At 32.7% G+C, this 25,998-nt stretch overlaps 19 non-coding genes across 19 annotated transcripts; all 19 read right to left on the bottom strand.

The window, feature by feature from the left end:
- Positions 1-2,508: 2,508 nt before the first annotated feature.
- Positions 2,509-2,580, bottom strand: TRNAP-AGG (transfer RNA proline (anticodon AGG)). Its single transcript has one exon. It is a non-coding gene; the product is annotated as a tRNA-Pro (tRNA).
- A 1,764-nt stretch (positions 2,581-4,344) lies between these two features.
- TRNAP-AGG (transfer RNA proline (anticodon AGG)) lies at positions 4,345-4,416 on the bottom strand. The gene has a single exon. It is a non-coding gene; the product is annotated as a tRNA-Pro (tRNA).
- Positions 4,417-5,265: 849 nt separating this feature from the next.
- On the bottom strand, positions 5,266-5,337 carry TRNAP-AGG (transfer RNA proline (anticodon AGG)). The gene has a single exon. It is a non-coding gene; the product is annotated as a tRNA-Pro (tRNA).
- An 848-nt stretch (positions 5,338-6,185) lies between these two features.
- Positions 6,186-6,257, bottom strand: TRNAL-AAG (transfer RNA leucine (anticodon AAG)). Its single transcript has one exon. It is a non-coding gene; the product is annotated as a tRNA-Leu (tRNA).
- Positions 6,258-8,943: 2,686 nt separating this feature from the next.
- TRNAP-AGG (transfer RNA proline (anticodon AGG)) lies at positions 8,944-9,015 on the bottom strand. Its single transcript has one exon. It is a non-coding gene; the product is annotated as a tRNA-Pro (tRNA).
- An 849-nt stretch (positions 9,016-9,864) lies between these two features.
- TRNAP-AGG (transfer RNA proline (anticodon AGG)) lies at positions 9,865-9,936 on the bottom strand. Its single transcript has one exon. It is a non-coding gene; the product is annotated as a tRNA-Pro (tRNA).
- An 849-nt stretch (positions 9,937-10,785) lies between these two features.
- TRNAP-AGG (transfer RNA proline (anticodon AGG)) lies at positions 10,786-10,857 on the bottom strand. Its single transcript has one exon. It is a non-coding gene; the product is annotated as a tRNA-Pro (tRNA).
- An 849-nt stretch (positions 10,858-11,706) lies between these two features.
- Positions 11,707-11,778, bottom strand: TRNAP-AGG (transfer RNA proline (anticodon AGG)). Its single transcript has one exon. It is a non-coding gene; the product is annotated as a tRNA-Pro (tRNA).
- An 850-nt stretch (positions 11,779-12,628) lies between these two features.
- TRNAP-AGG (transfer RNA proline (anticodon AGG)) lies at positions 12,629-12,700 on the bottom strand. Its single transcript has one exon. It is a non-coding gene; the product is annotated as a tRNA-Pro (tRNA).
- Positions 12,701-13,549: 849 nt separating this feature from the next.
- Positions 13,550-13,621, bottom strand: TRNAP-AGG (transfer RNA proline (anticodon AGG)). Its single transcript has one exon. It is a non-coding gene; the product is annotated as a tRNA-Pro (tRNA).
- A 1,763-nt stretch (positions 13,622-15,384) lies between these two features.
- Positions 15,385-15,456, bottom strand: TRNAP-AGG (transfer RNA proline (anticodon AGG)). Its single transcript has one exon. It is a non-coding gene; the product is annotated as a tRNA-Pro (tRNA).
- An 845-nt stretch (positions 15,457-16,301) lies between these two features.
- TRNAP-AGG (transfer RNA proline (anticodon AGG)) lies at positions 16,302-16,373 on the bottom strand. Its single transcript has one exon. It is a non-coding gene; the product is annotated as a tRNA-Pro (tRNA).
- Positions 16,374-17,222: 849 nt separating this feature from the next.
- TRNAP-AGG (transfer RNA proline (anticodon AGG)) lies at positions 17,223-17,294 on the bottom strand. Its single transcript has one exon. It is a non-coding gene; the product is annotated as a tRNA-Pro (tRNA).
- An 849-nt stretch (positions 17,295-18,143) lies between these two features.
- TRNAP-AGG (transfer RNA proline (anticodon AGG)) lies at positions 18,144-18,215 on the bottom strand. The gene has a single exon. It is a non-coding gene; the product is annotated as a tRNA-Pro (tRNA).
- Positions 18,216-21,809: 3,594 nt separating this feature from the next.
- On the bottom strand, positions 21,810-21,881 carry TRNAP-AGG (transfer RNA proline (anticodon AGG)). The gene has a single exon. It is a non-coding gene; the product is annotated as a tRNA-Pro (tRNA).
- Positions 21,882-22,729: 848 nt separating this feature from the next.
- Positions 22,730-22,801, bottom strand: TRNAP-AGG (transfer RNA proline (anticodon AGG)). The gene has a single exon. It is a non-coding gene; the product is annotated as a tRNA-Pro (tRNA).
- Positions 22,802-23,650: 849 nt separating this feature from the next.
- On the bottom strand, positions 23,651-23,722 carry TRNAP-AGG (transfer RNA proline (anticodon AGG)). The gene has a single exon. It is a non-coding gene; the product is annotated as a tRNA-Pro (tRNA).
- Positions 23,723-24,570: 848 nt separating this feature from the next.
- TRNAP-AGG (transfer RNA proline (anticodon AGG)) lies at positions 24,571-24,642 on the bottom strand. Its single transcript has one exon. It is a non-coding gene; the product is annotated as a tRNA-Pro (tRNA).
- An 849-nt stretch (positions 24,643-25,491) lies between these two features.
- Positions 25,492-25,563, bottom strand: TRNAP-AGG (transfer RNA proline (anticodon AGG)). Its single transcript has one exon. It is a non-coding gene; the product is annotated as a tRNA-Pro (tRNA).
- Positions 25,564-25,998: the final 435 nt, after the last annotated feature.

Genomic DNA, 25,998 nt, shown 5'->3' with positions numbered 1-25,998 from the left:
TACACCCAGACCAACAAGCCACAAGTTAAATAATTTCTTATTCAGATTTTAACATTTTTAAAGTAAAACTCAAATTATTTAATTAAAAAATGCAATAAGCTGGAAAAAAAGATGTTACATTTTAAAAATACCATAACAATTTAAAAATGTATTGGTAGCATAGCTAAAATGTTTCCTTAAGGTACATTTTTGTCCAAGTATGCATATTTGGAAAGTTCAGTGCCAAGATTTAGGGGTTCCTATAGAGTTTGAACTTTTCTGATAGTTGGAACCTAAGACTTGTCTCATACTGTGTGCAACTTAAGCATTCAGACCAAGAAGAAAGAAAAAAACAAAAACCTGCAATTAATTGTTGACCTTTTTGTTTGTCAAAAAGAGCCTATTCTTTGAAGCCTCTCATTGTTTCTTAGAAAAAAGCAAGGTAAGAGAAAAACCTGTAATTTCATTTTGACAGTTTTTCATTTGTCAAAATGAGACTTCTTTGAAGCCACTCAAGATTACTTAGACAAAATGGAATCTACAGTATACCCAATATACCACCAAATGGTAGGCAGTTTACTAAATATGCATATGTATATATTTTTTTATGGATTTTCAAAAGCAAAATTCACTTGATTCTTTTGACATCAATCAGTTAATGGAACCATGGGATTTAAAATAATCTGAGAACATGGGCTCGTCCGGGATTTGAACCCGGGACCTCTCGTACCCTAAGTGAGAATTATACCCCTAGACCAACGAGCCAACTGTTCATGCATTTTTCATGTATACTAATGAAATTGGAAGTGAAGCTGTTGGAATACATTAGTAAGTATTTTAAAATACTATCAGATAATAGAACTAAGCACTTTTAAAGAACCTGAGAAAACAGGCTAATCCAGGATATGAACCTGGTGCCTTTTCCACTCAAAGCAAAAATCATACACCCAGACCAACAAGCCACAAGCTAAATAATTTCTTATTCAGATTTTACCATTTTTAAAGTAAAACTCAAATTATTTAATTAAAAAATGCAATAAGCTGGAAAAAAAGATGTTACATTTTAAAAATACCATAACAATTTAAAAATGTATTGGTAGCATAGCTAAAATGTTTCCTTAAGGTACATTTTTGTCCAAGTATGCATATTTGGAAAGTTCAGTGCCAAGATTTAGGGGTTCCTATAGAGTTTGAACTTTTCTTATAGTTGGAACCTAAGACTTGTCTCATACTGTGTGCAACTTAAGCATACAGACCAAGAAGAGAGAAAAAAACAAAAACCTGCAATTAATTGTTGACCTTTTTGTTTGTCAAAAAGAGCCTATTCTTTTAAGCCACTCATTGTTTCTTAGAAAAAAGCAAGGTAAGAGAAAAACCTGTAATTTCATTATGACAGTTTTTAATTTGTCAAAATGAGACTTCTTTGAAGCCACTCAAGGTTACTTAGACAAAGTGGAATCTACAGTATACCCAATATACCACCAAATGGTTGACAGTTAACTAAATATGCTTAAGTATATACTTTTTTGATGGATTGGCAAAAGCAAAATTCACTTGATGCTTTTGACATCAATCAGATAATGGAACCATTGGATTTAAAAGAACCTGAGAAGTTGGGCTCGTCCAAGATCTGAACCCTGGATCTCTCACACCCTAAGCGAGAATCATACCCCTAGACTAACGAGCCAACTGTTCATGCTTTTCATGTATACTAATGAAATTGGAAGTGAAACTGTTGGAATACATTAGTATTTTAAAATACTATCAGATAATAGAACTAAGCACTTTTAAAGAACCTGAGAAAACAGGCTTATCCAGGATATGAACCTGGTGCCTTTTCCACTCAAAGAAAAAATCATACACCCAGACCAACAAGCCACAAGCTAAATAATTTCTTATTCAGATTTTACCATTTTTAAAGTAAAACTCAAATTATTTAATTAAAAAATGCAATAAGCTGGAAAAAAAGATGTTACATTTTAAAAATACCATAACAATTTAAAAATGTATTGGTAGCATAGCTAAAATGTTTCCTTAAGGTACATTTTTGTCCAAGTATGAATATTTGGAAAGTTCAGTGCCAAGATTTAGGGGTTCCTATAGAGTTTGAACTTTTCTGATAGTTTGAACCTAAGACTTGTCTCATACTGTGTGCAACTTAAGCATACAGACCAAGAAGAAAGAAAAAAACAAAAACCTGCAATTAATTGTTGACCTTTTTGTTTGTCAAAAAGAGCCTATTCTTTTCAGCCACTCATTGTTTCTTAGAAAAAAGCAGGGTAAGATAAAAACCTGTAATTTCATTTTGATAGTTTTTTATTTGTCAAAATGAGACTTCTTTGAAGCCACTCAAGGTTACTTAGACAAAATGGAATCTACAGTATACCCAATATACCACCAAATGGTTGACAGTTTACTAAATATGCATAAGTATATATTTTTTATGGATTTTCAAAAGCAAAGTTCACTTGATGCTTTTGACATCAATCAGATAATGGAACCATGGGATTTTCAAGAATCTGAGAAGATGGGCTCGTCCGGGATTTGAACCCGGGACCTCTCGCACCCTAAGCGAGAATCATACCCCTAGACCAACGAGCCAACTGTTCATGCATTTTTCATGTATACTAATGAAATTGGAAGTGAAACTGTTGGAATACATTAGTAAGTATTTTAAAATACTATCAGATAATAGAACTAAGCACTTTTAAAGAACCTGAGAAAACAGGCTAATCCAGGATATGAACCTGGTGCCTTTTCCACTCAAAGCAAAAATCATACACCCAGACCAACAAGCCACAAGCTAAATAATTTCTTATTCAGATTTTACCATTTTTAAAGTAAAACTCAAATTATTTAATTAAAAAATGCAATAAGCTGGAAAAAAAGATGTTACATTTTAAAAATACCATAACAATTTAAAAATGTATTGGTAGCATAGCTAAAATGTTTCCTTAAGGTAAATTTTTGTCCAAGTATGCATATTTGGAAAGTTCAGTGCCAAGATTTAGGGGTTCCTATAGAGTTTGAACTTTTCTTATAGTTGGAACCTATGACTTGTCTCATACTGTGTGCAACTTAAGCATACAGACCAAGAAGAAAGAAAAAAACAAAAACCTGCAATTAATTGTTGACCTTTTTGTTTGTCAAAAAGAGCCTATCCTTTTAAGCCACTCATTGTTTCTTAGAAAAAAGCAAGGTAAGAGAAAAACCTGTAAATTCATTTTGACAGTTTTTAATTTGTCAAAATGAGACTTCTTTGAAGCCACTCAAGGTTACTTAGACAAAGTGGAATCTACAGTATACCCAATATACCACCAAATGGTTGACAGTTAACTAAATATGCTTAAGTATATACTTTTTTGATGGATTGGTAAAAGCAAAATTCACTTGATGCTTTTGACATCAATCAGATAATGGAACCATTGGATTTAAAAGAACCTGAGAAGTTGGGCTCGTCCAAGATCTGAACCCTGGATCTCTCACACCCTAAGCGAGAATCATACCCCTAGACTAACGAGCCAACTGTTCATGCTTTTCATGTATACTAATGAAATTGGAAGTGAAACTGTTGGAATACATTAGTATTTTAAAATACTATCAGATAATAGAACTAAGCACTTTTAAAGAACCTGAGAAAACAGGCTTATCCAGGATATGAACCTGGTGCCTTTTCCACTCAAAGAAAAAATCATACACCCAGACCAACAAGCCACAAGCTAAATAATTTCTTATTCAGATTTTACCATTTTTAAAGTAAAACTCAAATTATTTAATTAAAAAATGCAATAAGCTGGAAAAAAAGATGTTACATTTTAAAAATACCATAACAATTTAAAAATGTATTGGTAGCATAGCTAAAATGTTTCCTTAAGGTACATTTTTGTCCAAGTATGCATATTTGGAAAGTTCAGTGCCAAGATTTAGGGGTTCCTATAGAGTTTGAACTTTTCTGATAGTTTGAACCTAAGACTTGTCTCATACTGTGTGCAACTTAAGCATACAGACCAAGAAGAAAGAAAAAAACAAAAACCTGCAATTAATTGTTGACCTTTTTGTTTGTCAAAAAGAGCCTATTCTTTTAAGCCACTCATTGTTTCTTAGAAAAAAGCAGGGTAAGATAAAAACCTGTAATTTCATTTTGATAGTTTTTTATTTGTCAAAATGAGACTTCTTTGAAGCCACTCAAGGTTACTTAGACAAAATGGAATCTACAGTATACCCAATATACCACCAAATGGTTGACAGTTTACTAAATATGCATAAGTATATATTTTTTATGGATTTTCAAAAGCAAAATTCACTTGATGCTTTTGACATCAATCAGATAATGGAACCATGGGATTTTCAAGAATCTGAGAAGATGGGCTCGTCCGGGATTTGAACCCGGGACCTCTCGCACCCTAAGCGAGAATCATACCCCTAGACCAACGAGCCAACTGTTCATGCATTTTTCATGTATACTAATGAAATTGGAAGTGAAACTGTTGGAATACATTAGTAAGTATTTTAAAATACTATCAGATAATAGAACTAAGCACTTTTAAAGAACCTGAGAAAACAGGCTAATCCAGGATATGAATCTGGGGCCTTTTGCACCCAAAGCAAAAATCATACACCCAGACCAACAAGCCACAAGTTAAATTATTTCTTATTCAGATTTTAACATTTTTAAAGTAAAACTCAAATTATTTAATTAAAAAATGCAATAAGCTGGAAAAAAAGATGTTACATTTTAAAAATACCATAACAATTTAAAAATGTATTGGTAGCATAGCTAAAATGTTTCCTTAAGGTACATTTTTGTCCAAGTATGCATATTTGGAAAGTTCAGTGCCAAGATTTAGGGGTTCCTATAGAGTTTGAACTTTTCTGATAGTTGGAACCTAAGACTTGTCTCATACTGTGTGCAACTTAAGCATTCAGACCAAGAAGAAAGAAAAAAACAAAAACCTGCAATTAATTGTTGACCTTTTTGTTTGTCAAAAAGAGCCTATTCTTTGAAGCCACTCATTGTTTCTTAGAAAAAAGCAAGGTAAGAGAAAAACCTGTAATTTCATTTTGACAGTTTTTCATTTGTCAAAATGAGACTTCTTTGAAGCCACTCAAGATTACTTAGACAAAATGGAATCTACAGTATACCCAATATACCACCAAATGGTAGGCAGTTTACTAAATATGCATATGTATATATTTTTTTATGGATTTTCAAAAGCAAAATTCACTTGATTCTTTTGACATCAATCAGTTAATGGAACCATGGGATTTAAAATAATCTGAGAAGATGGGCTCGTCCGGGATTTGAACCCGGGACCTCTCGCACCCTAAGCGAGAATCATACCCCTAGACCAACGAGCCAACTGTTCATGCATTTTTCATGTATACTAATGAAATTGGAAGTGAAACTGTTGGAATACATTAGTAAGTATTTTAAAATACTATCAGATATTAGAACTAAGCACTTTTAAAGAACCTAAGAAAACAGGCTCATCCAGGATATGAACCTGGGGCCTTTTGCACCCAAAGCAAAAATCATACACCCAGACCAACAAGCCACAAGTTAAATAATTTCTTATTCAGATTTTACCATTTTAAAGTAAAACTCAAATTATTTAATAAAAAAATGCAATACGCTGGAAAAAAAGATGTTACATTTTAAAAATACCATAACAATTAAAAAATGTATTGGTAGCATAGCTAAAATGTTTCCTTAAGGTAAATTTTTGTCCAAGTATGCATATTTGGAAAGTTCAGTGCCAAGATTTAGGGGTTCCTATGGAGTTTAAACTTTTCTGATAGTGGGAACCTAAGACTTGTCTCATACTGTGTGCAACTTATGCATACAGACCAAGAAGAAAGAAAAAAACAAAAACCTGCAATTAATTGTTGACCTTTTTGTTTGTCAAAAAGATCCTATTCTTTGAAGCCACTCATTGTTTCTTAGAAAAAAGCAAGGTAAGAGAAAAACCTGCAATTTCATTTTGACAGTTTTTAATTTGTCAAAATGAGACTCCTTTGAAGCCACTCAAGATTACTTAGACAAAATGGAATCTACAGTATACCCAATATACCACCAAATGGTTGACAGTTTACTAAATATGCATAAGTATATATTTTTTTATGGATTTTCAAAAGCAAAATTTACTTGATGCTTTTGACATCAATCAGATAATGGAACCATGGGATTTAAAAGAATCTGAGAAGATGGGCTCGTCCGGGATTTGAACCCGGGCCCTCTCGCACCTTAAGCGAGAATCATACCCCTAGACCAACGAGCCAACTGTTCATGCATTTTTCATGTATACTAATGAAATTGGAAGTGAAACTGTTGGAATACATTAGTAAGTATTTTAAAATACTATCAGATAATAGAACTAAGCACTTTTAAAGAACCTGAGAAAACAGGCTAATCCAGGATATGAACCTGGTGCCTTTTCCACTCAAAGCAAAAATCAAACACCCAGACCAACAAGCCACAAGCTAAATCATTTCTAATTCAGATTTTACCATTTTTAAAGTAAAACTCAAATTATTTAATTAAAAAATGCAATAAGTTGGAAAAAAAGATGTTACATTTTAAAAATACCATAACAATTTAAAAATGTATTGGTAGCATAGCTAAAATGTTTCCTTAAGGTACAAATTTGTCCAAGTATGCATATTTGGAAAGTTCAGTGCCAAGATTTAGGGGTTCCTATAGAGTTTGAACTTTTCTGATAGTTGGAACCTAAGACTTGTCTCATACTGTGTGCAACTTATGCATACAGACCAAGAAGAAAGAAAAAAACAAAAACCTGCAATTAATTGTTGACCTTTTTGTTTGTCAAAAAGAGCCTATTCTTTGAAGCCACTCATTGTTTCTTAGAAAAAAGCAAGGTAAGAGAAAAACCTGTAATTTCATTTTGACAGTTTTTAATTTGTCAAAATGAGACTCCTTTGAAGCCACTCAAGATTACTTAACACAAAATGGAATCTACAGTATACCCAATATACCACCAAATGGTTGACAGTTTACTAAATATGCATAAGTATATATTTTTTTATGGATTTTCAAAAGCAAAATTCACTTGATGCTTTTGACATCAATCAGATAATGGAACCATGGGATTTAAAAGAATCTGAGAAGATGGGCTTGTCTGGGATTTGAACCCGGGACCTCTCGCACCCTAAGCGAGAATCATACCCCTAGACCAACGAGCCAACTGTTCAAGCATTTTTCATGTATACTAATGAAATTGGAAGTGAAACTGTTGGAATACATTAGTAAGTATTTTAAAATACTATCAGATATTAGAACTAAGCACTTTTAAAGAACCTGAGAAAACAGGCTAATCCAGGATATGAACCTGGTGCCTTTTCCACTCAAAGCAAAAATCATACACCCAGACCAACAAGCCACAAGCTAAATAATTTCTTATTCAGATTTTACCATTTTTAAAGTAAAGCTCAAATTATTTAATAAAAAAAATGCAATAAGCTGAAAAAAAGATGTTACATTTTAAAAATACCATAACAATTTAAAAATGTATTGGTAGCATAGCTAAAATGTTTCCTTAAGGTAAATTTTTGTCCAAGTATGCATATTTGGAAAGTTCAGTGCCAAGATTTAGGGGTTCATATAGAGTTTGAACTTTTCTTATAGTTGGAACCTAAGACTTGTCTCATACTGTGTGCAACTTAAGCATACAGACCAAGAAGAAAGAAAAAAACAAAAACCTGCAATTAATTGTTGACCTTTTTGTTTGTCAAAAAGAGCCTATTCTTTTAAGCCACTCATTGTTTCTTAGAAAAAAGCAAGGTAAGAGAAAAACCTGTAATTTCATTTTGACAGTTTTTAATTTGTCAAAATGAGACTTCTTTGAAGCCACTCAAGGTTACTTAGACAAAGTGGAATCTACAGTATACCCAATATACCACCAAATGGTTGACAGTTAACTAAATATGCTTAAGTATATACTTTTTTGATGGATTGGCAAAAGCAAAATTCACTTGATGCTTTTGACATCAATCAGATAATGGAACCATTGGATTTAAAAGAACCTGAGAAGTTGGGCTCGTCCAAGATCTGAAACCTAGATCTCTCGCACCCTAAGCGAGAATCATACCCCTAGACTAACGAGCCAACTGTTCATGCTTTTCATGTATACTAATGAAATTGGAAGTGAAACTGTTGGAATACATTAGTATTTTAAAATACTATCAGATAATAGAACTAAGCACTTTTAAAGAACCTGAGAAAACAGGCTTATCCAGGATATGAACCTGGTGCCTTTTCCACTCAAAGCAAAAATCATACACCCAGACCAACAAGCCACAAGCTAAATAATTTCTTATTCAGATTTTACCATTTTTAAAGTAAAACTCAAATTATTTAATTAAAAATGCAATAAGCTGGAAAAAAAGATGTTACATTTTAAAAATACCATAACAATTTAAAAATGTATTGGTAGCATAGCTAAAATGTTTCCTTAAGGTACATATTTGTCCAAGTATGCATATTTGGAAAGTTCAGTGCCAAGATTTAGGGGTTCCTATAGAGTTTGAACTTTTCTGATAGTTGGAACCTAAGACTTGTCTCATACTGTGTGCAACTTAAGCATTCAGACCAAGAAGAAAGAAAAAAACAAAAACCTGCAATTAATTGTTGACCTTTTTGTTTGTCAAAAAGAGCCTATTCTTTGAAGCCACTCATTGTTTCTTAGAAAAAAGCAAGGTAAGAGAAAAACCTGTAATTTCATTTTGACAGTTTTTCATTTGTCAAAATGAGACTTCTTTGAAGCCACTCAAGATTACTTAGACAAAATGGAATCTACAGTATACCCAATATACCACCAAATGGTTGACAGTTTACTAAATATGCATAAGTATATATTTTTTTATGGATTTTCAAAAGCAAAATTTACTTGATGCTTTTGACATCAATCAGATAATGGAACCATGGGATTTAAAAGAATCTGAGAAGATGGGCTCGTCAGGGATTTGAACCCGGGCCCTCTCGCACCCTAAGCGAGAATCATACCCCTAGACCAACGAGCCAACTGTTCATGCATTTTTCATGTATACTAATGAAATTGGAAGTGAAACTGTTGGAATACATTAGTAAGTATTTTAAAATACTATCAGATAATAGAACTAAGCACTTTTAAAGAACCTGAGAAAACAGGCTAATCCAGGATATGAACCTGGTGCCTTTTCCACTCAAAGCAAAAATCAAACACCCAGACCAACAAGCCACAAGCTAAATCATTTCTTATTCAGATTTTACCATTTTTAAAGTAAAACTCAAATTATTTAATAAAAAAATGCAATAAGCTGGAAAAAAAGATGTTACATTTTAAAAATACCATAACAATTTAAAAATGTATTGGTAGCATAGCTAAAATGTTTCCTTAAGGTACATTTTTGTCCAAGTATGCATATTTGGAAAGTTCAGTGCCAAGATTTAGGGGTTCCTATAGAGTTTGAACTTTTCTGATAGTTGGAACCTAAGACTTGTCTCATACTGTGTGCAACTTAAGCTTACAGACCAAGAAGAAAGAAAAAAACAAAAACCTGCAATTAATTGTTGACCTTTTTGTTTGTCAAAAAGAGCCTATTCTTTTAATACACTCATTGTTTCTTAGAAAAAAGCAGGGTAAGATAAAAACCTGTAATTTCATTTTGATAGTTTTTTATTTGTCAAAATGAGACTTCTTTGAAGCCACTCAAGGTTACTTAGACAAAATGGAATCTACAGTATACCCAATATACCACCAAATGGTAGACAGTTTACTAAATATGCATATGTATATATTTTTTTATGGATTTTCAAAAGCAAAATTCACTTGATTCTTTTGACATCAATCAGTTAATGGAACCATGGGATTTAAAATAATCTGAGAAGATGGGCTCGTCCGGGATTTGAACCCGGGACCTCTCGCACCCTACGCGTGAATCATACCCCTAGACCAACGAGCCAACTGTTCATGCATTTTTCATGTGTACTAATGAAATTGGAAGTGAAACTGTTGGAATACATTAGTAAGTATTTTAAAATACTATCAGATAATAGAACTAAGCACTTTTAAAGAACCTGAGAAAACAGGCTTATCCAGGATATGAATCTGGGGCCTTTTGCACCCAAAGCAAAAATCATACACCCAGACCAACAAGCCACAAGTTAAATAATTTCTTATTCAGATTTTACCATTTTTAAAGTAAAACTCAAATTATTTAATAAAAAAATGCAATACGCTGGAAAAAAAGATGTTACATTTTAAAAATACCATAACAATTTAAAAATGTATTGGTAGCATAGCTAAAATGTTTCCTTAAGGTAAATTTTTGTCCAAGTATGCATATTTGGAAAGTTCAGTGCCAAGATTTAGGGGTTCCTATAGAGTTTGAACTTTTCTGATAGTTGGAACCTAAGACTTGTCTCATACTGTGTGCAACTTAAGCTTACAGACCAAGAAGAAAGAAAAAAACAAAAACCTGCAATTAATTGCTGACCTTTTTGTTTGTCAAAAAGAGCCTATTCTTTTAAGACACTCATTGTTTCTTAGAAAAAAGCAGGGTAAGATAAAAACCTGTAATTTCATTTTGATAGTTTTTTATTTGTCAAAATGAGACTTCTTTGAAGCCACTCAAGGTTACTTAGACAAAATGGAATCTACAGTATACCCAATATACCACCAATTGGTAGACAGTTTACTAAATATGCATATGTATATATTTTTTTATGGATTTTCAAAAGCAAAATTCACTTGATTCTTTTGACATCAATCAGTTAATGGAACCATGGGATTTAAAATAATCTGAGAAAATGGGCTCGTCCGGGATTTGAACCCGGGACCTCTCGCACCCTACGCGTGAATCATACCCCTAGACCAACGAGCCAACTGTTCATGCATTTTTCATGTATACTAATGAAATTGGAAGTGAAACTGTTGGAATACATTAGTAAGTATTTTAAAATACTATCAGATAATAGAACTAAGCACTTTTAAAGAACCTGAGAAAACAGGCTTATCCAGGATATGAATCTGGGACCTTTTGCACCCAAAGCAAAAATCATACACCCAGACCAACAAGCCACAAGTTAAATAATTTCTTATTCAGATTTTACCATTTTTAAAGTAAAACTCAAATTATTTAATAAAAAAATGCAATACGCTGGAAAAAAAGATGTTACATTTTAAAAATACCATAACAATTAAAAAATGTATTGGTAGCATAGCTAAAATGTTTCCTTAAGGTAAATTTTTGTCCAAGTATGCATATTTGGAAAGTTCAGTGCCAAGATTTAGGGGTTCCTATAGAGTTTAAACTTTTCTGATAGTTGGAACCTAAGACTTGTCTCATACTGTGTGCAACTTATGCATACAGACCAAGAAGAAAGAAAAAAACAAAAACCTGCAATTAATTGTTGACCTTTATGTTTGTCAAAAAGAGCCTATTCTTTTAAGCCACTCATTGTTTCTTAGAAAAAAGCAAGGTAAGAGAAAAACCTGTAATTTCATTTTGACAGTTTTTAATTTGTCAAAATGAGACTTCTTTGAAGCCACTCAAGATTACTTAGACAAAATGGAATCTACAGTATACCCAATATACCACCAAATGGTAGACAGTTTACTAAATATGCATATGTATATATTTTTTTATGGATTTTCAAAAGCAAAATTCACTTGATTCTTTTGACATCAATCAGTTAATGGAACCATGGGATTTAAAATAATCTGAGAAGATGGGCTCGTCCGGGATTTGAACCCAGACCCTCTGGCACCCTAAGCGAGAATCATACCCCTAGACCAACGAGCCAACTGTTCATTCATTTTTCATGTATACTAATGAAATTGGAAGTGAAACTGTTGGAATACATTAGTAAGTATTTTAAAATACTATCAGATAATAGAACTAAGCACTTTTAAAGAACCTGAGAAAACAGGCTAATCCAGGATATGAACCTGGTGCCTTTTCCACTCAAAGCAAAAATCATACACCCAGACCAACAAGCCACAAGCTAAATAATTTATTATTCAGATTTTACCATTTTTAAAGTAAAACTCAAATTATTTAATAAAAAAATGCAATAAGCTGGAAAAAAAGATGTTACATTTTAAAAATACCATAACAATTTAAAAATGTATTGGTAGCATAGCTAAAATGTTTCCTTAAGGTAAATTTTTGTCCAAGTATGCATATTTGGAAAGTTCAGTGCCAAGATTTAGGGGTTCCTATAGAGTTTGAACTTTTCTGATAGTTGGAACCTAAGACTTGTCTCATACTGTGTGCAACTTAAGCATACAGACCAAGAAGAAAGAAAAAAACAAAAACCTGCAATTAATTGTTGACCTTTTTGTTTGTCAAAAAGAGCCTATTCTTTTAAGCCACTCATTGTTTCTTAGAAAAAAGCAAGGTAAGAGAAAAACCTGTAATTTCATTTTGACAGTTTTTAATTTGTCAAAATGAGACTTCTTTGAAGCCACTCAAGGTTACTTAGACAAAGTGGAATCTACAGAATACCCAATATACCACCAAATGGTTGACAGTTAACTAAATATGCTTAAGTATATACTTTTTTGATGGATTGGCAAAAGCAATATTCACTTGATGCTTTTGACATCAATCAGATAATGGAACCATGGGATTTAAAAGAACCTGAGAAAATGGGCTCGTCCGGGATTTGAACCCTGGACTTCTCGCACCCTAAGCGAGAATCATACCCCTAGACCAACGAGCCAACTGTTCATGCATTTTGATGCATACTAATGAAATTGGAAGTGAACCTGTTGGAATACATTAGTAAGTATTTTAAAATACTATCAGATATTAGAACTAAGCACTTTTAAAGAACCTAAGAAAACAGGCTCATCCAGGATATGAACCAGGGGCCTTTTGCACCCAAAGCAAAAATCATACACCCAGACCAACAAGCCACAAGCTAAATAATTTCTTATTCAGATTTTACCATTTTTAAATTAAAACTCAAATTATTTAATAAAAAAATGCAATAAGCTGGAAAAAAAGATGTTACATTTTAAAAATACCATAACAATTTAAAAATGTATTGGTAGCATAGCTAAAATGTTTCCTTAAGGTAAATTTTTGTCCATGTATGCATATTTGGAAAGTTCAGTGCCAAGATTTAGGGGTTCCTAAAGAGTTTGAACTTTTCGTTTAGTTGGAACCTAAGACTTGTCTCATACTGTGTGCAACTTATGCATACAGTCCAAGAAGAAAGAAAAAAACAAAAACCTGCAATTTATTGTTGACCTTTTTGTTTGTCAAAAAGAGCCTATTCTTTGAAGCCACTCATTGTTTCTTAGAAAAAAGCAAGGTAAGAGAAAAACCTGCAATTTCATTTTGACAGTTTTTAATTTGTCAAAATGAGACTTCTTTGAAGCCACTCAAGGTTACTAAGACAAAGTGGAATCTACAGTATACCCAATATACCACCAAATGGTTGACAGTTAACTAAATATGCTTAAGTATATACTTTTTTGATGGATTGGCAAAAGCAATATTCACTTGATGCTTTTGACATCAATCAGATAATGGAACCATGGGATTTAAAAGAACCTGAGAAAATGGGCTCGTCCGGGATTTGAACCCGGGACCTCTCGCACCCTAAGCGAGAATCATACCCCTAGACCAACGAGCCAACTGTTCATGCATTTTGATGCATACTAATGAAATTGGAAGTGAACCTGTTGGAATACATTAGTAAGTATTTTAAAATACTATCAGATATTAGAACTAAGCACTTTTAAAGAACCTAAGAAAACAGGCTCATCCAGGATATGAACCAGGGGCCTTTTGCACCCAAAGCAAAAATCATACACCCAGACCAACAAGCCACAAGCTAAATAATTTCTTATTCAGATTTTACCATTTTTAAATTAAAACTCAAATTATTTAATAAAAAAATGCAATAAGCTGGAAAAAAAGATGTTACATTTTAAAAATACCATAACAATTTAAAAATGTATTGGTAGCATAGCTTAAATGTTTCCTTAAGGTAAATTTTTGTCCAAGTATGCATATTTGGAAAGTTCAGTGCCAAGATTTAGGGGTTCCTAAAGAGTTTGAACTTTTCGTTTAGTTGGAACCTAAGACTTGTCTCATACTGTGTGCAACTTATGCATACAGTCCAAGAAGAAAGAAAAAAACAAAAACCTGCAATTTATTGTTGACCTTTTTGTTTGTCAAAAAGAGCCTATTCTTTGAAGATACTCATTGTTTCTTAGAAAAAAGCAAGGTAAGAGAAAAACCTGTAATTTCATTTTGACAGTTTTTAATTTGTCAAAATGAGACTTCTTTGAAGCCACACAAGATTACTTCGACAAAATGGAATCTACAGAATACCCAATATACCACCAAATGGTTGACAGTTTACTAAATATGCATAAGTATATACTTTTTTGATGGATTGGCAAAAGCAAAATTCACTTGATGCTTTTGACATCAATCAGATAATGGAACCATTGGATTTAAAAGAACCTGAGAAGTTGGGCTCGTCCGAGATCTGAACCCTGGATCTCTCGCACCCTAAGCGAGAATCATACCCCTAGACTAACGAGCCAACTGTTCATGCTTTTCATGTATACTAATGAAATTGGAAGTGAAACTGTTGGAATACATTAGTATTTTAAAATACTATCAGATAATAGAACTAAGCACTTTTAAAGAACCTGAGAAAACAGGCTTATCCAGGATATGAACCTGGTGCCTTTTCCACTCAAAGCAAAAATCATACACCCAGACCAACAAGCCACAAGCTAAATAATTTCTTATTCAGATTTTACCATTTTTAAAGTAAAACTCAAATTATTTAATTAAAAAATGCAATAAGCTGGAAAAAAAGATGTTACATTTTAAAAATACCATAACAATTTAAAAATGTATTGGTAGCATAGCTAAAATGTTTCCTTAAGGTACATTTTTGTCCAAGTTTGCATATTTGGAAAGTTCAGTGCCAAGATTTAGGGGTTCCTATAGAGTTTGAACTTTTCTGATAGTTTGAACCTAAGACTTGTCTCATACTGTGTGCAACTTAAGCATACAAACCAAGAAGAAAGAAAAAAACAAAAAACTGCAATTAATTGTTGACCTTTTTGTTTGTCAAAAAGAGCCTATTCTTTTAAGCCACTCATTGTTTCTTAGAAAAAAGCAAGGTAAGATAAAAACCTGTAATTTCATTTTGATAGTTTTTTATTTGTTAAAATGAGACTTCTTTGAAGCCACTCAAGGTTACTTAGACAAAATGGAATCTACGGTATACCCAATATACCACCAAATGGTTGACAGTTTACTAAATATGCATAAGTATATATTTTTTATGGATTTTCAAAAGCAAAATTCACTTGATGCTTTTGACATCAATCAGATAACGGAACCATGGGATTTAAAAGAATCTGAGAAGATGGGCTCATCCGGGATTTGAACCCGGGCCCTCTCGCACCCTAAGCGAGAATCATACCCCTAGACCAACGAGCCAACTGTTCATGCATTTTTCATGTATACTAATGAAATTGGAAGTGAAACTGTTGGAATACATTAGTATTTTAAAATACTATCAGATAATAGAACTAAGCACTTTTAAAGAACCTGAGAAAACAGGCTAATCCAGGATATGAACCTGGTGCCTTTTCCACTCAAAGCAAAAATCAAACACCCAGACCAACAAGCCACAAGCTAAATAATTTCTTATTCAGATTTTACCATTTTTAAAGTAAAACTCAAATTATTTAATAAAAAAATGCAACAAGCTGGAAAAAAAGATGTTACATTTTAAAAATACCATAACAATTTAAAAATGTATTGGTAGCATAGCTAAAATGTTTCCTTAAGGTAAATTTTTGTCCAAGTATGCATATTTGGAAAGTTCAGTGCCAAGATTTAGGGGTTCCTATAGAGTTTGAACTTTTCTGATAGTTGGAACCTAAGACTTGTCTCATACTGTGTGCAACTTAAGCTTACAGACCAAGAAGAAAGAAAAAAACAAAAACCTGCAATTAATTGTTGACCTTTTTGTTTGTCAAAAAGAGCCTATTCTTTTAAACCACTCATTGTTTCTTAGAAAAAAGCAAGGTAAGAGAAAAACCTGTAATTTCATTTTGACAGTTTTTAATTTGTCAAAATGAGACTTCTTTGAAGCCACTCAAGATTACTTAGACAAAATGGAATCTACAGTATACCCAATATACCACCAAATGGTAGACAGTTTACTAAATATGCATATGTATATATTTTTTTATGGATTTTCAAAAGCAAAATTCACTTGATTCTTTTGACATCAATCAGTTAATGGAACCATGGGATTTAAAATAATCTGAGAAGATGGGCTCGTCCGGGATTTGAACCCGGGACCTCTCGCACCCTAAGCGAGAATCATACCCCTAGACCAACGAGCCAACTGTTCATGCATTTTTCATGTATACTAATGAAATTGGAAGTGAAACTGTTGGAATACATTAGTAAGTATTTTAAAATACTATCAGATAATAGAACTAAGCACTTTTAAAGAACCTGAGAAAACAGGCTTATCCAGGATATGAATCTGGGGCATTTTGCACCCAAAGCAAAAATCATACACCCAGACCAACAAGCCACAAGTTAAATAATTTCTTATTCAGATTTTACCATTTTTAAAGTAAAACTCAAATTATTTAATAAAAAAATGCAATACGCTGGAAAAAAAGATGTTACATTTTAAAAATACCATAACAATTAAAAAATGTATTGGTAGCATAGCTAAAATGTTTCCTTAAGGTAAATTTTTGTCCAAGTATGCATATTTGGAAAGTTCAGTGCCAAGATTTAGGGGTTCCTATAGAGTTTAAACTTTTCTGATAGTTGGAACCTAAGACTTGTCTCATACTGTGTGCAACTTATGCATACAGACCAAGAAGAAAGAAAAAAACAAAAACCTGCAATTAATTGTTGACCTTTTTGTTTGTCAAAAAGAGCCTATTCTTTGAAGCCACTCTTTGTTTCTTAGAAAAAAGCAGGGTAAGAGAAAAACCTGTAATTTCATTTTGACAGTTTTTAATTTGTCAAAATGAGACTTCTTTGAAGCCACTCAAGATTACTTAGACAAAATGGAATCTACAGTATACCCAATATACCACCAAATGGTTGACAGTTTACTAAATATGCATAAGTATATATTTTTTTATGGATTTTCAAAAGCAAAATTCACTTGATGCTTTTGACATCAATCAGATAATGGAACCATGGGATTTAAAAGAATCTGAGAAGATGGGCTCGTCCGGGATTTGAACCCAGACCCTCTCGCACCCTAAGCAAGAATCATACCCCTAGACCAACGAGCCAACTGTTCATGCGTTTTTCATGTATACTAATGAAATTGGAAGTGAAACTGTTGGAATACATTAGTAAGTATTTTAAAATACTATCAGATAATAGAACTAAGCACTTTTAAAGAACCTGAGAAAACAGGCTAATCCAGGATATGAACCTGGTGCCTTTTCCACTCAAAGCAAAAATCATACACCCAGACCAACAAGCCACAAGCTAAATAATTTCTTATTCAGATTTTACCATTTTTAAAGTAAAACTCAAATTATTTAATAAAAAAATGCAATAAGCTGGAAAAAAGATGTTACATTTTAAAAATACCATAACAATTTAAAAATGTATTGGTAGCATAGCTAAAATGTTTCCTTAAGGTAAATTTTTGTCCAAGTATGCATATTTGGAAAGTTCAGTGCCAAGATTTAGGGGTTCCTATAGAGTTTGAACTTTTCTGATAGTTGGAACCTAAGACTTGTCTCATACTGTGTGCAACTTAAGCATACAGACCAAGAAGAAAGAAAAAAACAAAAACCTGCAATTAATTGTTGACCTTTTTGTTTGTCAAAAAGAGCCTATTCTTTTAAGCCACTCATTGTTTCTTAGAAAAAAGCAAGGTAAGAGAAAAACCTGTAATTTCATTTTGACAGTTTTTAATTTGTCAAAATGAGACTTCTTTGAAGCCACTCAAGGTTACTTAGACAAAGTGGAATCTACAGTATACCCAATATACCACCAAATGGTTGACAGTTAACTAAATATGCTTAAGTATATACTTTTTTGATTGATTGGCAAAAGCAATATTCACTTGATGCTTTTGACATCAATCAGATAATGGAACCATGGGATTTAAAAGAACCTGAGAAAATGGGCTCGTCCGGGATTTGAACCCGGGACCTCTCGCACCCTAAGCGAGAATCATACCCCTAGACCAACGAGCCAACTGTTCATGCATTTTGATGCATACTAATGAAATTGGAAGTGAACCTGTTGGAATACATTAGTAAGTATTTTAAAATACTATCAGATATTAGAACTAAGCAATTTTAAAGAACCTGAGAAAACAGGCTCATCCAGGATATGAACCAGGGGCCTTTTGTACCCAAAGCAAAAATCATACACCCAAACCAACAAGCCACAAACTAAATAATTTCTTATTCAGATTTTACCATTTTTAAATTAAAACTCAAATTATTTAATAAAAAAATGCAATAAGCTGGAAAAAAAGATGTTACATTTTAAAAATACCATAACAATTTAAAAATGTATTGGTAGCATAGCTAAAATGTTTCCTTAAGGTAAATTTTTGTCCAAGTATGCATATTTGGAAAGTTCAGTGCCAAGATTTAGGGGTTCCTAAAGAGTTTGAACTTTTCGTTTAGTTGGAACCTAAGACTTGTCTCATACTGTGTGCAACTTATGCATACAGTCCAAGAAGAAAGAAAAAAACAAAAACCTGCAATTTATTGTTGACCTTTTTGTTGTCAAAAAGAGCCTATTCTTTGAAGCCACTCATTGTTTCTTAGAAAAAAGCAAGGTAAGAGAAAAACCTGTAATTTCATTTTGACAGTTTTTAATTTGTCAAAATGAGACTTCTTTGAAGCCACACAAGATTACTTAGACAAAATGGAATCTACAGAATACCCAATATACCACCAAATGGTTGACAGTTTACTAAATATGCATAAGTATATACTTTTTTGATGGATTGGCAAAAGCAAAATTCACTTGATGCTTTTGACATCAATCAGATAATGGAACCATTGGATTTAAAAGAACCTGAGAAGTTGGGCTCGTCCGAGATCTGAACCCTGGATCTCTCGCACCCTAAGCGAGAATCATACCCCTAGACTAACGAGCCAACAGTTCATGCTTTTCATGTATACTAATGAAATTGGAAGTGAAACTGTTGGAATACATTAGTATTTTAAAATACTATCAGATAATAGAACTAAGCACTTTTAAAGAACCTGAGAAAACAGGCTTATCCAGGATATGAACCTGGTGCCTTTTCCACTCAAAGCAAAAATCATACACCCAGACCAACAAGCCACAAGCTAAATAATTTCTTATTCAGATTTTACCATTTTTAAAGTAAAACTCAAATTATTTAATAAAAAAATGCAATAAGCTGGAAAAAAAAGATGTTACATTTTAAAAATACCATAACAATTTAAAAATGTATTGGTAGCATAGCTAAAATGTTTCCTTAAGGTACATTTTTGTCCAAGTTTGCATATTTGGAAAGTTCAGTGCCAAGATTTAGGGGTTCCTATAGAGTTTGAACTTTTCTGATAGTTTGAACCTAAGACTTGTCTCATACTGTGTGCAACTTAAGCATACAAACCAAGAAGAAAGAAAAAAACAAAAAACTGCAATTAATTGTTGACCTTTTTGTTTGTCAAAAAGAGCCTATTCTTTTAAGCCACTCATTGTTTCTTAGAAAAAAGCAGGGTAAGAGAAAAACCTGTAATTTCATTTTGATAGTTTTTTATTTGTCAAAATGAGACTTCTTTGAAGCCACTCAAGGTTACTTAGACAAAATGGAATCTACAGTATACCCAATATACCACCAAATGGTTGACAGTTTACTAAATATGCATAAGTATATATTTTTTATGGATTTTCAAAAGCAAAATTCACTTGATGCTTTTGACATCAATCAGATAACGGAACCATGGGATTTAAAAGAATCTGAGAACATAGGGATTCGAACCCGGGACCTCTCGCACCCTAAGCGAGAATCATACCCCTAGACCAACGAGCCAACTGTTCATGCATTTTTCATGTATACTAATGAAATTGGAAGTGAAACTGTTGGAATACATTAGTAAGTATTTTAAAATACTATCAGATAATAGAACTAAGCACTTTTAAAGAACCTGAGAAAACAGGCTAATCCAGGATATGAACCTGGGGCCTTTTCCACTCAAAGCAAAAATCATACACCCAGACCAACAAGCCACAAGCTAAATAATTTCTTATTCAGATTTTACCATTTTTAAAGTAAAACTCAAATTATTTAATTAAAAAATGCAATAAGCTGGAAAAAAAGATGTTACATTTTAAAAATACCATAACAATTAAAAAATGTATTGGTAGCATAGCTAAAATGTTTCCTTAAGGTACATTTTTGTCCAAGTATGCATATTTGGAAAGTTCAGTGCCAAGATTTAGGGGTTCCTATAGAGTTTGAACTTTTCTGATAGTTGGAACCTAAGACTTGTCTCTTACTGTGTGCAACTTAAGCATACAGACCAAGAAGAAAGAAAAAAAACAAAAACCTGCAATTAATTGTTGACCCTTTTGTTTGTCAAAAAGAGCCTATTCTTTTAAGCCACTCATTGTTTCTTAGAAAAAAGCAAGGTAAGAGAAAAACCTGCAATTTCATTTTGACAGTTTTTTATTTGTCAAAATGAGACTTCTTGAAGCCACTCAAGGTTACTTAGACAAAATGTTATCTACAGTATACCCAATATACCACCAAATGGTTGACAGTTTACTAAATATGCATAAGTATATACTTTTTTGATGGATTGGCAAAAGCAAAATTCACTTGATGCTTTTGACATCAATAAGATAATGGAACCATGGGATTTAAAATAACCTGAGAAGATGGGCTCGTCCGGGATTTGAACCGGGGCCTCTCGCACCCTAAGCGAGAATCATACCCCTAGAGCAATGAGCCAACTGCTAATGCTATTTCATGTATACTAATAAAATTGGAAGTGAAACTGTTGGAATACATTAGTAAGTATTTTAAAATACTATCAGATAATAGAACTAAGCACTTTTAAAGAACCTGAGAAAACAGGCTAATCCAGGATATGAACCTGGTGCCTTTTCCACTCAAAGCAAAAATCATACACCCAGACCAACAAGCCACAAGCTAAATAATTTCTTATTCAGATTTTACCATTTTTAAAGTAAAACTCAAATAATTTAATAAAAAAATGCAATAAGCTGGAAAAAAAGATGTTACATTTTAAAAATACCATAACAATTTAAAAATGTATTGGTAGCATAGCTAAAATGTTTCCTTAAGGTAAATTTTTGTCCAAGTATGCATATTTGGAAAGTTCAGTGCCAAGATTTAGGGGTTCCTATAGAGTTTGAACTTTTCTGATAGTTGGAACCTAAGACTTGTCTCATACTGTGTGCAACTTAAGCATACAGACCAAGAAGAAAGAAAAAACAAAAACCTGCAATTAATTGTTGACCTTTTTGTTTGTCAAAAAGAGCCTATTCTTTGAAGCCACTCATTGTTTTTTAGAAAAAAGCAAGGTAAGAGAAAAACCTGTAATTTCATTTTGACAGTTTTTAATTTGTCAAAATGAGACTTCTTTGTAGCCACTCAAGATTACTTAGACAAAATGGAATCTACAGTATACCCAATATACCACCAAATGGTAGACAGTTTACTAAATATGCATAAGTATATATTTTTTTATGGATTTTCAAAAGCAAAATTCACTTGATGCTTTTGATATCAATCAGATAATGGAACCATGGGATTTAAAAGAATCTGAGAAGATGGGCTCGCCCAGGATTTGAACCCGGGTTCTCTCGCATCCTAAGCGAGAATCATACCCCTAGACCAACGAGCCAACTGTTCATGCATTTTGCATGTATACTAATGAAATTGGAAGTGAAACTGTTGGAATACATTAGTAAGTATTTTAAAATACTATCAGATAATAGAACTAAGCACTTTTAAAGAACCTGAGAAAATAGGCTAATCCAGGATATGAACCTGGGGCCTTTTCCACCCAAAGCAAAAATCATACACCCAGACCAACAAGCCACAAGCTAAATAATTTCTTATTCAGATTTTACCATTTTTAAAGTAAAACTCAAATTATTTAATAAAAAAAATGCAATACGCTGGAAAAAAAGATGTTACATTTTAAAAATACCATAACAATTAAAAAATGTATTGGTAGCATAGCTAAAATGTTTCCTTAAGGTAAATTTTTGTCCAAGTATGCATATTTGGAAAGTTCAGTGCTAAGATTTAGGGGTTCCTATAGAGTTTGAACTTTTATGATAGTTGGAACCTAAGACTTGTCTCTTACTGTGTGCAACTTAAGCATACAGACCAAGAAGAAAGAAAAAACAAAAACCTGCAATTAATTGTTGACCTTTTTGTTTGTCAAAAAGAGCCTATTCTTTTAAGCCACTCATTGTTTCTTAGAAAAAATCAAGGTAAGAGAAAAACCTGCAATTTCATTTTGACAGTTTTTTATTTGTCAAAATGAGACTTCTTGAAGCCACTGAAGGTTACTTAGACAAAATGGAATTTACAGTATACCCAATATACCACCAAATGGTTGACAGTTTACTAAATATGCATAAGTATATATTTTTTTATGGATTTTCAAAAGCAAAATTCACTTGATGCTTTTGACATCAATCAGATAATGGAACCATGGGATTTAAAAGTATCTGAGAAGATGGGCTCGTCCGGGATTTGAACCCAGGACCTCTCGCACCCTAAGCGAGAATCATACCCCTAGACCAACGAGGCAACTGTTCATGCATTTTTCATGTATACTAATGAAATTGGAAGTGAAACTGTTGGAATACATTAGTAAGTATTTTAAAATACTATCAGATAATAGAACTAAGCACTTTTAAAGAACCTGAGAAAACAGGCTTATCCAGGATATGAATCTGGGGCCTTTTGCACCCAAAGCAAAAATCATACACCCAGACCAACAAGCCACAAGCTAAATAATTTCTTATTCAGATTTTACCATTTTTAAAGTAAAGCTCAAATTATTTAATAAAAAAATGCAATAAGCTGGAAAAAAAGATGTTACATTTTAAAAATACCATAACAATTTAAAAATGTATTGGTAGCATAGCTAAAATGTTTCCTTAAGGTAAATTTTTGTCCAAGTATGCATATTTGGAAAGTTCAGTGCCAAGATTTAGGGGTTCCTATAGAGTTTGAACTTTTCTGATAGTTGGAACCTAAGACTTGTCTCATACTGTGTGCAACTTATGCATACAGACCAAGAAGAAAGAAAAAAACAAAAACCTGCAAATAATTGTTGACCTTTTTGTTTGTCAAAAAGAGCCTATTCTTTTAAGCCACTCATTGTTTCTTAGAAAAAAGCAAGGTAAGATACAAACCTGCAATTTCATTTTGACAGTTTTTTATTTGTCAAAATGAGACTTCTTGAAGCCACTCAAGGTTACTTAGACAAAATGGAATCTACAGTATACCCAATATACCACCAAATGGTTGACAGTTTACTAAATATGCATAAGTATATACTTTTTTGATGGATTGGCAAAAGCAAAATTCACTTGATGCTTTTGACATCAATAAGATAATGGAACCATGGGATTTAAAAGAACCTGAGAAGATGGGCTCGTCCGGGATTTGAACCCGGGACCTCTCGCACCCTAAGCGAGAATCATACCCCTAGACCAATGAGCCAACTGCTAACGCTTTTTCATGTATACTAATAAAATTGGAAGTGAAACTGTTGGAATACATTAGTAAGTATTTTAAAATACTATCAGATAATAGAACTAAGCACTTTTAAAGAACCTGAGAAAACAGGCTAATCCAGGATATGAACCTGGTGCCTTTTCCACTCAAAGCAAAAATCATACACCCAGACCAACAAGCCACAAGCTAAATAATTTCTTATTCAGATTTTACCATTTTTAAAGTAAAGCTCAAATTATTTAATAAAAAAATGCAATAAGCTGGAAAAAAAGATGTTACATTTTAAAAATACCATAACAATTTAAAAATGTATTGGTAGCATAGCTAAAATGTTTCCTTAAGGTAAATTTTTGTCCAAGTATGCATATTTGGAAAGTTCAGTGCCAAGATTTAGGGGTTCCTATAGAGTTTAAACTTTTCTGATAGTTGGAACCTAAGACTTGTCTCATACTGTGTGCAACTTATGCATACAGACCAAGAAGAAAGAAAAAAACAAAAACCTGCAATTAATTGTTGACCTTTTTGTTTGTCAAAAAGAGCCTATTCTTTGAAGCCACTCATTGTTTTTTAGAAAAAAGCAAGGTAAGAGAAAAACCTGCAATTTCATTTTGACAGTTTTTAATTTGTCAAAATGAGACTCCTTTGAAGCCACTCAAGATTACTTAGACAAAATGGAATCTACAGTATACCCAATATACCACCAAATGGTAGACAGTTTACTAAATATGCATAAGTATATATTTTTTTATGGATTTTCAAAAGCAAAATTCACTTGATGCTTTTGACATCAATCAGTTAATGGAACCATGGGATTTAAAATAATCTGAGAAGATAGGCTCGCCCAGGATTTGAACCCGGGATCTCTCGCACCCTAAGCGAGAATCATACCCCTAGACCAACGAGCCAACTGTTCATGCATTTTTCATGTATACAAATGAAATTGGAAGTGAAACTGTTGGAATACATTAGTAAGTATTTTAAAATACTATCAGATAATAGAACTAAGCACTTTTAAAGAACCTGCTAAAATAGGCTAATCCAGGATATGAACCTGGGGCCTTTTCCACCCAAAGCAAAAATCATACACCCAGACCAACAAGCCACAAGCTAAATAATTTCTTATTCAGATTTTACCATTTTTAAAGTAAAACTCAAATTATTTAATAAAAAAAATGCAATACGCTGGAAAAAAAGATGTTACATTTTAAAAATACCATAACAATTAAAAAATGTATTGGTAGCATAGCTAAAATGTTTCCTTAAGGTAAATTTTTGTCCAAGTATGCATATTTGGAAAGTTCAGTGCCAAGATTTAGGGGTTCCTATAGCGTTTGAACTTTTATGATAGTTGGAACCTAAGACTTGTCTCTTACTGTGTGCAACTTAAGCATACAGACCAAGAAGAAAGAAAAAAACAAAAACCTGCAATTAATTGTTGACCTTTTTGTTTGTCAAAAAGAGCCTATTCTTTTAAGCCACTCATTGTTTCTTAGAAAAAAGCAGGGTAAGATAAAAACCTGTAATTTCATTTTGATAGTTTTTTATTTGTCAAAATGAGACTTCTTTGAAGCCACTCAAGGTTACTTAGACAAAATGGAATCTACAGTATACCCAATATACCACCAAATGGTTGACAGTTTACTAAATATGCATAAGTATATATTTTTTATGGATTTTCAAAAGCAAAATTCACTTGATGCTTTTGACATCAATCAGATAATGGAACCATGGAATTTAAAATAATCTGAGAAGATGGGCTCGTCCGGGATTTGAACCCGGGACCTCTCGCACCCTAAGCGAGAATCATACCCCTAGACCAACGAGCCAACTGTTCATGCGTTTTTCATGTATACTAATGAAATTGGAAGTGAAACTGTTGGAATACATTAGTAAGTATTTTAAAATACTATCAGATAATAGAACTAAGCACTTTTAAAGAACCTGAGAAAACAGGCTTATCCAGGATATGAATCTGGGGCCTTTTGCACCCACAGCAAAAATCATACACCCAGACCAACAAGCCACAAGCTAAATAATTTCTTATTCAGATTTTACCATTTTTAAAGTAAAGCTCAAATTATTTAATAAAAAAAATGCAATAAGCTGGAAAAAAAGATGTTACATTTTAAAAATACCATAACAATTTAAAAATGTATTGGTAGCATAGCTAAAATGTTTCCTTAAGGTAAATTTTTGTCCAAGTATGCATATTTGGAAAGTTCAGTGCCAAGATTTAGGGGTTCCTATAGAGTTTGAACTTT

Source organism: Pseudophryne corroboree, chromosome 3, assembly GCF_028390025.1.
Source record: "Pseudophryne corroboree isolate aPseCor3 chromosome 3, aPseCor3.hap2, whole genome shotgun sequence".
NCBI lineage: Eukaryota > Metazoa > Chordata > Amphibia > Anura > Myobatrachidae > Pseudophryne > Pseudophryne corroboree.
Note: the sequence above shows the minus strand (reverse complement) of the source record. Positions and strands in the feature narration are given on the sequence as shown.